The 12,467-nt window shown below is 44.5% G+C and overlaps 1 protein-coding gene across 3 annotated transcripts in view; it reads left to right on the forward strand.

Annotated features, from left to right (window-relative positions):
* Nucleotides 1–8,783: 8,783 nt before the first annotated feature.
* Uap1 (UDP-N-acetylglucosamine pyrophosphorylase 1) overlaps nucleotides 8,784–12,467 on the forward strand; it is a 41,589-nt gene continuing 37,905 nt past the window's right edge. Inside the window, exon 1 of one of the 3 annotated variants that reach the window (XM_028864343.2) lies at nucleotides 8,784–8,983. The gene's annotated coding sequence lies outside the window, so the exon portion shown is untranslated. The remainder of the gene's footprint in view (nucleotides 8,984–12,467) is intronic. The other 2 variants (XM_028864345.2, XM_037211283.1) reach the window with 2 other exon arrangements.

Here is a 12,467-nt window from a genome sequence, read left to right on the forward strand (position 1 = left end):
CACTGTTAGTCCTTCTTAGGGGAAAGTCAATTGGAAAAACTATGAAGGCACACATGATTTTCATAACAGAATACAGCTGATATATAACAACAAGCCAAGTAACACCAAAAACTCCTTGGGATTTGGCTTCCTCTGGAGGAATTCCCTGATTCCTCCAGGTAGTGACTTTGCCATAACCAGCTGAGTTCTTATGATATATTCCTGCGGCCTCAGCAGTTAAGACATTCTTAAAATATATTGGTTGGCTAAATTTAGCAGTATCCATAATCCAGTGTCTCAACAGCTCTTATTTTTGTTCATTAGCATTTAAAAAATTCAATCAACAAAGCTTCATACTGTTAGTTATTTAGCTGCGTTGTGTTCTTACCCTGCAAGGAAGTGTCACGAAACACGACAGAATCCGCTTATAAGAGTTTATTAGAGATAAAGGGATAGAGAGTGCACAGGCCTGTGGGAGAGACACATGCGTGGAGAAGAGGAAGAGAAGAGAGAGAACCGCGAACATGGCGCTCTGCTTAAAAACCGGCTGGGGCCGTGGCCAGGTCACGTCACTACTCCACGCGTGTGAGTAGATCACATGGTCACATTGCGCGCTTACGTGGCCATGTAACGTCACGGATCCTGGTTACAAGATACCCGGAAATGGCTATCTTGACCTGGAACTGGCTAGGCGGAGGTGTCCAGGTCCGCTGGGTATCCTGGTTACGAGAGACGCCCTGACCCGGAAATGCCTATCCTGACTGGAATTGGCTAGGCGGAAGTGTCTGCCTGGTATATGCGACCGTGGGGGCGTGTTGTGAACCCTTCATTCCCGACTCTTTCCTTTTTAAAAAAAAGAAATTTGTGTTGTGAACCCTTCACATACAGGATCCAGACATCCTGTGTATTTCCCATCTTTACATGGCTTATTCTATCTGGGTTTCTCTGTGAAACAGTCCTGGCTGTCCTGGAATTCACTCTGTAGACTAGGCTAGCCTCGAACTCACAGAGATTCACCTGCCTCTGCCAGTTGAGTGCTGGGATTAAAAAGTGTGTACCATTGCTGCTTGGTTACATTATTTTTTATTTAAAGACTTTTTGTATCTAAGCCTATTCAAGCATATTGTATCTGTTTAGATTTTTTTTTTCAGTCTGGACCTGACTTTACCAAGCCCCTTCAGCACTGTTTGACCATATGAGACAAATCTTAACCTGTTTGGCTGGGCCCTCTACTGACTGGCTGACTGATTTGGCTTATGGCATTGGCGGCTGGCTCCGCCCCAGTTCCGGGCTACCTAGCTGCCCCAGCTCTGGGAAGCTGCTGTGTCCCAGCACTGGAGCAGGCGTTTCTATCTGTTCTCTCCCTGCAGAGTAGCTCATTGGCTGCTCATAGCAGGGCCTCTTAAATGAGCTACGGGGCCTCTTAAAACGAGTCAGGCCTCTGTTTGCTGCGAGCAGTGGGCTCTGTGTATATGCCACATGTTGGATGGCAAGTGTAGTCGGAGTTTTCTTTGGGCCGCCAGATCACAGATAACAACAGAGAGACTTAGTAATTATGAAAGTTTGGCCTGAGCTTAGGCTTGTTTTTAACTAGCTCTTATAACTTAAATTAACCCATTTCTATTACTCTACGTTCTGTCAAGTACTGCCTATCCTGCTTCCTCATGTTTCCTCTCCTGGAATCTCTTTCACACATCTAGATTCTGCTTCCTACTTCTCTCTCTGCTAGGAAGTCTCACCTATCTCTCCTGCCTAGCTATTGGCTATTCAGCTTTTTATTACATCAATCACAGAAACACACCTTCACATAATACATAAAAATCCCATAACATATCTATCTGTCTCTGTGTGTGTCTGTCTCTCCCTCTCTCTCTCTCCCCCTCTTTCTCTCCCCCCCCCCTCTGTGAGTTATTTCCTTTCATCATGTGGGGCCTAGGGATTGAACTCCGGGGATTGTCAGGCTTGGTGGCAAGCACTTTACCTAATGAGAGATCGAGCTTGTCTTGGTTGTGAACTAAAGTCAGAAAGTCAGACCAGACAGCATGGTTGGATGGTTTTCTCCAGTCTGCTCTTGTAGCCAAGTCTTCTGTTTGAAGATTGCTCACAAGGCTGCAATCAAGGTATCAGATCCGAGGCTTCCTACCCTGGAGTCTCACCAGAGAGGAATGCACTATCGAACTGTTTCCTTGTGTTTTCAGGATTGAAAACTACAGGCCTGTTGTTTATGTTTTCATTGGTAGTAGTGTTGTCTTGAGTTAGCATCCCACTATGTAGCCCAGGCTCAAACTGAATTTTGTGATTTTGCTTCCTATGTGCTAAGATTACAGGAATGAGCCAGCATGCATGCACCTCATTTTTATTTATGTTGTCTGGAGGCTACTCTTAGTATCTAGAAGCTACAAGCAATTCTTTGCCATGCAGTTCAATCCATAGCCATTGACTAGCAGAATAATGAAGGTAAGTCCACTAGAAAGAAGTCTAGCACAAAAGAACATTCCATGGGACATTCCATCCCTTTTGCCATATCACATAGTTCTGTTTATTTTATATTGCTATAACTTAGCATTACAGACTGGGTTGTTTATAAATATAAATAGAGGTTTGTTTAGCTCACAATTCTAGAGGCTAGGAGGTCCAAGATTATGGGTAGGAACACTGCAGAGTCCCCAGGCAACAGGGGGTATCACAAAGCAAGAAGTGTGCACACAAGAGGAGAACCAAACTTTTTATAATAGACCTGTTCTAAAACTAATCCATCAAGCCATTAAACTAGCTTATTAAACCATTCCTGAGTCCTCATGATCTAACTGTGTGTGTGTGTGTGTGTGTGTGTGTGTGTGTGTGTGTGTGTGTGTTTGTGTGGATTTGGAGACAGGGTTTCTCTGTATAACAGCCATGCCTGTCCTGGAACTCACTTTGTAGACCAGGCTAGCCTCAAACTCACTGAGCTCATTGTCTGTGTGTCCTGAGTGCTGGGATTAAAGGTGTGTGCCACCATGCCCAGTGAGTCCTCGTGATCTAATCAACTCTTCTGTGTCCCATTTAGTTTGTTTCTTAATACTTTATAATAGAGATTAAATTTCAATGAGTTTTGGTGGGAACATTTAAACAATAGTAATATCCCATCACCTTTTGCAAACTGTATTAATTAGAAAAGAGTCCTGTTCAAACTCAAAGAGAGGGGAGTAATCAAACTCTCTTCAAACTCATATCCTATTTCCTGACACGCCATGAAGTTCAGCAAATACTAATTTTCAAGCAAAGATTTGCAATTTTTATTGTGTTAGAAATTACTCTTAAGTATTACAAAAATAATAATCCTCACAGCAACCCTAGTAGGTAGGTCTTATTATTATCCCTGATGGGGCCCGAAGATATTAAGTAACTTGTTAATGACATTAAACTAGGGATTGCAGACAGAGGCACAATTCAAACTCATTCTGTCTGACATTGGAGTTCATGTGCTCATCTATTATGCTGAGTTGTCTAGAATAAGTTAAGTGAATAAGCCAATGCTGTGGGGACACAGAAGCTAATTAGACAATGACCCTGAGAATCTGAGTAAACCTTTCCCTCCCAGTTTTCCTGCATAGTGTTATGAAGCCAGCCTGATCTGGAACTTGACTCTGCCTCCTGAGTCCTGAGATTATTTTCATTCACAACACACTACCTCCAAGTAAGCTTTAAGATCATACTTCTATAGTTTAGTTCTGATGTAAAGCCAACTGGCATTGCTTGAGACTTTCATTGTGACCTAGGTCCTATCTTCCTTAACTAATAGTAAGTGACACAGACCAAGAGAAGATATGGGGCCTAGAACAAAGAAATGCTTAGGAATTTCTTGCTACGTCTGAGATTTTGTAGAGGGTAGAACAGATTTTTTTTTAAATCCTTTCTTTATTTAAGATATTAACTGTAGGGGCTGGAGAGATGGCTCAGCAGTAAGAGCACAGGTAATTTTCCAAAGGACCCGAGTTCAGTTCCTAGCACCCAAACAATAGCTTATAAACATCTGTAACTCCAGTCTCAGGGCATCTGATGCTCTCTCTTCTGGCCTCTGCAGGCACCAGGAATGAAAGTGGTACACAGACATATATGAAGAAAAAACACACATACACAGAAAATAAAAAATAGAGATTACTTGAAACAATATAGAGCAAATTTAGTAAGTACTCCTAAAGACAAAATATGAGGCTAAGAGATAGCTCCAGCAGAAATAACTTGTGATAACCTTATGTACATGATTCATGTTGAGCTGAGGAGCCTCCAAGGTAAAGTGTACAATACATCCAAACTACATTTTGAGAAACATTTACCTCTGAGAGACACTATCCTGGACAGCTGTGTAGCAAAGCAGTGGTGGATGGCTCAACAGCCACCGCATCTGTGGGAAGGCAGGTTTGGAACAAAATAGATCTCTATTCTAGTTCTATCCATAGGCCAGCTGTCATCCCCTGGAGACCACAGCACTGTGAGGCTGTCTGCATTAGACGTTCCAGACAATAACTTCAGTGTTTGACCTGGAATTCACAATGGCGATGTCTTAGTTCCTTGTCCCATTGTTGAGACAAAACATTTGATAGCAGCAGCTTAAAGAAGGAAGATCTGTCTTGGCTCACAGTTTGAGGGGATGCAGTCTATCAAGGCAGGGAAGGTGTGGAAGGCAAGAGCAGCAGGTAGCTGATCATATTGTGTGTCCATTGTCAGGAAGCAGAGGTAGAGATATAAATGCTGCTTTTTGGCTCCTTTGACCCTTGTGATTCTGGTGGCCCCTGGCCTATGGAATGGTACTTCCTACATTTAGGTTGAGTCTTCCAACTTAATGTAAAAAAAAAAAAAAAAAAAACTCTCACAAAAAAATGCCCAGAGATTTGTTTCCATGGTGATTCTAAATCTTGTCAAGTTGACAATGAAGAATAACTATCACAGTATGAGCCACTTAGTTTTTAAGAGGAAAAAGTATTGGAGCAATTTATTATCATGATTGAACTTTTTAATTATTGGATTATTTTCATACTCATTACTTGCAAAGCAATGCTGCTATTTAGTAATAGCTTGACTTTGAAACTTACTTTTATGCCTTCCTATCAGTTTAATCCTTAAGTAAATCACTTCACTTTGGACAAAGCTGTATCTTTATTAAGGGCCAGATCAGATGGCCAACACTACTGGGATGGAATGCAGTCTCCTACCATACAAAGCCTTGCTCTCCCTGGAGTCATCACACACCGACACTCTTCTTTTTTACTTTCTAGTCTATTTCATTCAGTGACGTATGTGCTTCTGAGGTTGGAGTCAGTTATGAAGGACTGTGTATTTACCCACTCTTGGGTATCACTCCTAGCATCCTACGCATTCTAGATAAACTGTCTAGCTCAAAATCCTAGAGGACTGTGTGAATGTTAGGAAGGCATAGAACATACTGGGTGAAAAAATTCTGACATTTAACAGGGTGTTTTCTTCATTTCACAATATTCCAAAACATACCCTGAACTACAGGAAATTTAAGTGTGGGAGGAGTGGTGAGCTAAGCCCGTATCATCTCCCAAGAGAATAAATTCCTTACGTCCTAGGAAACTGTCATAAGAAAGTCAAAATGCTAATCAGTTCACCACCCACTTGTCTGCGCCCTCCTGGAAATAGTGATGTCATGAGTGCTCAGGCCTTGCCCTGACCCAGTCTGAGCCTAGACTCTCCTGGTGCTTTGTGAATCTTGCTGACAAAAATCTCTATCTACGAACCAGCTGCAGCCATCATGTTCAGGACAATGGAGGGAAGACTCCTCTGGTGTCGCAGCCCCAAGTACCAGCACACTTAAAAAAAACCAGGTGGGTCATAATGGATTATGAGAAACAAGAAAATGCGGGCAGACTGCCACATACCAGACACGTTCCTGGGAAAATCAGTAACGCCACGTGGCTGTTTTTGTTGTTAAGTAACATTTCACAACATTGAAATAATTTACAATTTAGTAAAATATGTCCACCCAAAACAATATAAAAATTACCATAATCTCATTGTCTTCATATAAAAAAATAAAACCTATTATTGCTATGTGGCATTTTCAAATTTTAAATTGTTTCACAATAATGATTCATTTAAAGCATCTTTTCTCAGAAGGTATTAAGGAGGGTGGCCATACACACACACCCCTTCATCTATATATTGATGATATACATGAAATGATATATATATGGAAAATCACAGTGAAACTCATTAATATGTATAACTAACATGCAATAACAATTACAATATATATTAAAGCATCTCATATCCCAACAATACTTGTGTGTGTGTTTGTGTGTGTTTCTGGGGACTGAGCTACAAACGTTTCTTATCTAGCTACTATAGGCTAGCACTTTCTCCTTTCCCTTCCCAACTCTGTAAAACCTATTGTGCTATTTTCTCAATTTTGTGTAAATTGAAGTTCAGGGTGATCTTTTCTTTCCAGAGCTCATAATATCAATCTAACTATCATCTACCCATTCATCTATCCACCCATACATCTAATAGATGAAAGTATTACCCATTTCTTCTTATTTTTAACCAGGTTGAGCTGGTATTACTAAAAATATGTAACTTTTGACAAATATTTCTTTCTTTCTTTCTTTTTTTTGGGAGGGGGGCAGGGGTTGAGACAGGGATTCTCTGTGTAACAGCCCAGGCTGTCCTGTAATTTACTCTGTAGACCAGGCTGTCCTGGAACTCACAGATCTGCCAGTCTCTGCTTCCCGAGTGGTGTGCCACCACTGCCCAGTTAAGTATTCCCTTTGGATACTTCAAACTCCACAGTGTATTTAGTAGCACTCTTAGGTAGATATTTCCCTTCCCAATTAAAAAAAAAAAATCTTTGGACAAACTTCCTGGTCTTAAAAAAAATTATTCGTATCAAGGAGATAACAGGAGTTAGCAAGGTGCTGAGGTTGCCAGTTGGAAAATATATAAAAGCCTCTATCATAAAGACTGAGTACCAAAGAGCAGCCTTCAGAAGCAGGAGGTTGTCCCTCACTATGGGAACTATGGGTCTATTTTGGAGCTCTCCCTGAGCTCTGAGGGCCTTTATTTGACCATTTGCTGCTTCCCTCATGGCTCTCCATTTTGACAAAAGGAGCATCTACCTTCCCTGCCTCTTACCGTACTAGAAATTCCTCGAAGAAACAGTCTTGATCCCCGTGGTATCTGTCATAGGGTCTAGCATAGACTAACTCAATAAGTGCAGCTTGAACAATATGGTCTTTGTTACGAAGCTGCCAGGTTGTTCTTAATAGTTCAACCCCAGGGACACGCCTTTGGAAAGATCAAGGGATTCTGGGCAATCCCCACTGTGCACAGGCTCTGTAGTCTTCATTTAAGTGCTTTCAAAACTGGAAGTATGAAAACCAGAGAACACACTCCCATTGTTATTCTTGCTCTAAGAGGGCACATCTGGCACTATCAACGTCATTGTGGGTGGCATTTACAGCTTCTCAGGTGACGTGGCATATGACAGGATGCCAAAGGGTGTGCAAGCCTAAGGCCAAGCAAATACTGCTAACATACCACACCCCTGTCCTTGATCCTTTTCCACAAGGCTGTGTTTAACTCTCTGGCCACCCATTCATCTATCCATTTAACCTCTGGAGGTTAAAGATTTTTTTGAGTTGTCTGGGTAGTTGTCTAAATGCCCTAAAGCCACAAAAGTTCCTTATCGAGGCCGGGCGTTGGTGGCGCACACCTTTAATCCCAGCACTCGGGAGGCAGAGCCAGGCAGATCTCTGTGAGTTCGAGGCCAGCCTGGGCTACCAAGTGAGCTCCAGGAAAGGCGCAAAGCTACACAGAGAAACCCTGTCTCGAAAAACCAAAAAAAAAAAAAAAAAAGTTCCTTATCGAATGGAAAACTATCTTTTAATTTACAAATGACACCCCCGTTAAAAGATAAAATTTCTAAGTGACATCAATTGGTAGTAAAGTCTGAATGAAAAATGAATAGGCAAGAATGACTAAGAAAACCGTCGAAAATTTAACCAGAAAAGCCTATCTACAAGGTATGTTAGATTTAGATGTTTTTGATATCTCAACAAATTGGACTCTCTTTTAGAACCTGCAAAACCCAACATAACTTTAAATATAAATGCAGCTTCATAACATTGAGAACACAGGCTGCATGTGCACACCCGCGGCCGATGGTGTCACAGGGCAGTTGCACATTGGCTCTTCCCTCTGAGGACCTCGGGTTATCCAATCCTTTTTGCTTGCATTTCTTCTTTCACTTGTGTCTGTGCAAAAGGCAACCCCGCTGGCTTCACACGGGTGAGACTCAGGAGACAATGATAGAGGAAGCCTGAGGCACTGACTTGGCAGCTAGGTATCTGGAGAAAGCAGCTAGCCTAAGGTCACAGGTCCGCCCCGGAGGGATCTCTGCCCAGAAACCGGCGGGTCTTTCCCCGGTTTCCGAACGCGTGGGTGTTCGGAAATCCGTCACCTGGAGACACCGTGCCCGCGCCCCGCTCCACTCGGGCACCGGGCACACCGACCCACCCCGAGGTGACTCCGAGGCCCCGCCTAGCCGCTGGTCGCCAAGGCAGCACCTCCGCCGGGCCTTACCCTCCCCCCCCAGGCCGCGCGCGCAGAGGGTCCCGCCCCCTCGCCAGTGCGTGAGGGGGCGGTGCCTCAGACTGACAGGACGCCGAGCCATCCCATTGGTCAGAAGTCTGAGTGACGCGAAGACCCCGCCTTCCACTCGCCGGTGTCCGCCCCTTTGGCCGGCTCTTGGTGGTTGACGTGTCGGGCCGGCAGGCTTCCGCTCCGCCCAGTGGCCGCAGCCAGTCACTACGGCGAGAGGGGCGGGGTGGCCGGGGCCCGCGCTCCTCATCGCCGCCGCTAGCGGCCCGCCCCGCCGCCCCGGCCCCCCCACCCCGGATGACGGTATATATTCCACGCGGGCGCGGGACGCCGGCGAGTAGTCAAGCCAAAGGAGCCGGAGCCGGAGCCGGAGCCGGGCGGAGCCGCGGGAGCGCCGAGGGAGGTAGGGTCCCTCCTCCCCCACAACGCGCGGTCCCATGTCTAAGCGCGCCGACCGTCCACGCGTCGCCGCACGGTGCTCCGCGCCGGCTGTCCGCAGCTCCGGAGGGGCGTGGGCTGTGTCACGGCAGGGCTGGGACGCGCGGAGGGACTTGGGGGGACCCGGGAGAGGAGTCTGGGGCGGTGATGGAGTCCCCGGCGCGTGTCAGCGCTGTTGCGAGTGGGCCCTCACCTGGCTGGGGAAGAAGAACCACGAGGATCTCAAGCCAGGGTTCGGGAAGAGTTGTGCCATATCTGGGGGGTCCCCGTTGGGAATAAGTGGTCGCTAGAACTGTCAGGGGAAAGAGTTGGGGTGTTTTGGACGAACGAGAGCAGGAATTGAGAGCTCAGACAAGGACAGGGGATCGCAATGGGGGATGTGGCTAGCACTGGACCGGCTTTCCACGTCCCTGCCTCTCTTGATGTTGATCGTGGGAGAGGGTTCAGATTTCAGGGTTTCCCCGCTATTGGCCTGGTAGAAGCATGGGCCTGGAGGACTGGGAGCTCACATATGCTCTTGAAGATTTTTTTAAAGTTTGGCCTGATGAAATCTGAAATCGGGTGGTAGTGATTATGCTAATATGTGTGTATTTGTGTGAGGCAAAAGTTTAGGGACTTGGAGGTGAAGTTCACTGGGCGTGGACCCAAGGGTTTGCTAGGAACTGAAGGCATTTGTCTATTTCTCAGTTAGTTGACTCACTTGGCTTAGGGGAAAAAGACTTCATAGTCTGTGCTGTTAGTGGTTAGGATTCAGTCTCCATACTTTTTTTTTTTTTTTTTTTCATTTCTTTCTTTTGTGGGGAGGAATGGGGGGGTAGCGAGGTTTCGAGACACATGTCTCAGTGCAACCCTGGCTGTTCTGAAACTAGCTTTGTAGACCAGTCTGGCCTCGAACTCACAGAGATCCACCTACCTGCCTCTGCTTCTTCTCAAGTGCTGGGATTAAAGTCATGTGCCACTACCGTTGGCTTGGTACCCTTTTTTCAAAAGGGGTTTACTAACCCATTTTTTAGGACATTTAACAGCAGAGGTGGGGGGGGGGGAAGGGTGGAGGAAATGGGAAATACTGGACCTCTTTAATATGGCATTTAAATTCTAATAAAGGCATGTTTGATAACTGTCATTTGTGTTCATCCAGATGTGTTAGGTTATAGGCATATACCAAATTTAGTCATAATTTCTAGTGCAGATTTCTAGCTTTTAGATATTTGTTGTCAGTATAAAACCATGTCTTTACTTCTTTCTCTGTTGCTGTATACCATTTACTTATACACACAGCCCTCTTACCAGTAGTAGTAGGAACTATGGTACTGTACTGATGGTAGAACTATGTCAGATAAGCATAAATCATGCTTGTGAGTGTTACATAACATGTGAATGAGCTGATAGGACCTTGGTAACCTTTGTAGACTGCGGGTGTTCTGGGCTCAGATGTCAAAGTTTACCATGAGTTGTTTTATTTGCATAAATACATTTTTTTTAAGCACCTAAAGGGGAAGGGTATTGAGTGACTGTTGTTGTTTCCAAGACAAGATTTCTCTGTGTAGCCTTGGCTGTCCTAGAACTTCCCCCATAGACCAAGCTGGACTTGAACTCACAGAGATTGGCTTGCTTTTGCCTTCCGAGTGCTGGGATTAGAGACTCGCCCAGCTTTGAATGACTTTTAAGGAACAGTTCTACTTAACATTTGTCATAGTATGTTTGTATGTGCACTTAGTAGACAGAGTCCTCTTTGTTTTTGACCCTTAAGAATATATGAAAAAGGCTGGGTTGTCTCATGAGGAAATGCATACGTCAGGAAGTGAAATTATTTGCACAGGGTCAGATGCTGGTGGGGGCGCGACTAAAGGGAGGAGCCAAGAAGTAGGACCCCTTCTTTGGTTACACATGTCTCCACTGATCTTCCGACTACAACATGCTCCTTCAAGTCTTGACAAACACAGGGCTGTACATGAGACCCTAGCAACCATTCTTTGCAAAATAATACAAATATACCTCTCCCTCTTGTCTTATTTTTTTATTTAATTATTTAAAAAATATTCTTTGAGAATTTTATACATGCACCAACTATCTTATTACATGCTTTAAAAAAATAAGTGGTATGACTCTTGAAACTTAGACATCAGTTGAAATACTTTTTTTTGAGACAAGATTTCTCTGTGTAGCCCTGGCTGTACTGGAACTCATTCTGCAGACCAGGCTGCCCTTGAACTCAGAGATCCACCTGCCTCTGCCTGGGATTAAAGGTATGTGCCACCACCACCTGGCTGAAAGGCAGCTTTCATAGGTAACCTATTCACATAGTGAGGAGGGTGACTGGGGGCCAGCACAACTCACTGTAGTTCTGTGCCACCATCAGCAAACCATGCTGGGCTGCTGTACCATGCTGATTATGGTATAAGTGAAAAAGTTCTAATGACGTCATTGCCCTTGTAATGTAGCAGGATACTTGGCTGCATCCTTGGTGATTACTACAAGTAAACTTGTAAAAGTTTGCTGTGAGACAGTTGGTGTTTCATTAGCAACAGCCCATTCATCTTGTGTTTCCTATGGGTCTTGGTTCCATCAAGAAGGCAAGCAGAGTGATTGACCTACCCCTGTTTGTGCTCACTGTGTTGTGATGTTCGTGTGATGAAGTCACTGAAGGATTTGATGCTCAGAATCTGTCCCCTTGTAGAAGACTGCAGTGGCCTTTAGACAACTGCTGCCATCCATGGCCTGATCTTCTCTGAATGTATTATTCTGGGAGGCACCTTTTTTTTTTAATTGCTCCTATTGAGTAGATCTTTTCTTGTATCTGATAAACTTTATAGCTTTGTCCCACTCACATAATAGCTCTCTCATGTTCAAAAGGTTGGGACTTAGCGCTGTGGAGTGCAGATTTCATGTCTTTAAACAGTAGCATTTTTTTTTTTTGGCCCCATGCTCTTTTTTGTTGTTATTGTTTATTTTATTTTATTTAATGCTGAATGCTGTTTATTGAAGGAGGGAAGAGGTCTTAAATACAGGCTTACAGCATAATGGGAGAACCCTGGAGGGCAGACGTTCGGCAGAAGTTCGCTACTGATGTTTTACAGTCTTGCATCTAAGCTGTTAATGCCCATTATGCAGGATACACAGACAAGAAACTTCCTTAAGCATTCATGAGGGTGGAACCCGGCAGGGAATTAGCATAGGGAGGATACCAAGGTCAAGGTCAGCAAGCAAGGCAACAGTTATCCAAAACAGGGGCCAGGACCCTACAGGTCCCCCTTATACTAAAAAATGAGCTTCTGGCTGGGCGTTGGTGGCGCACGCCTTTAATCCCAACACTTGGGAGGCAGAGGCAGGCGGATCTCTGTGAGTTCGAGGCCAGCCTGGGCTACCAAGTGAGTCCCAAGAAAGGCGCAAAGCTACACAGAGAAATCCTGTCTCGAAAAACCAAAAAAAAAAAAAAAAAAAAATGAGCT

This window comes from Peromyscus leucopus, chromosome 15 (genome assembly GCF_004664715.2).
Source record: "Peromyscus leucopus breed LL Stock chromosome 15, UCI_PerLeu_2.1, whole genome shotgun sequence".
NCBI lineage: Eukaryota > Metazoa > Chordata > Mammalia > Rodentia > Cricetidae > Peromyscus > Peromyscus leucopus.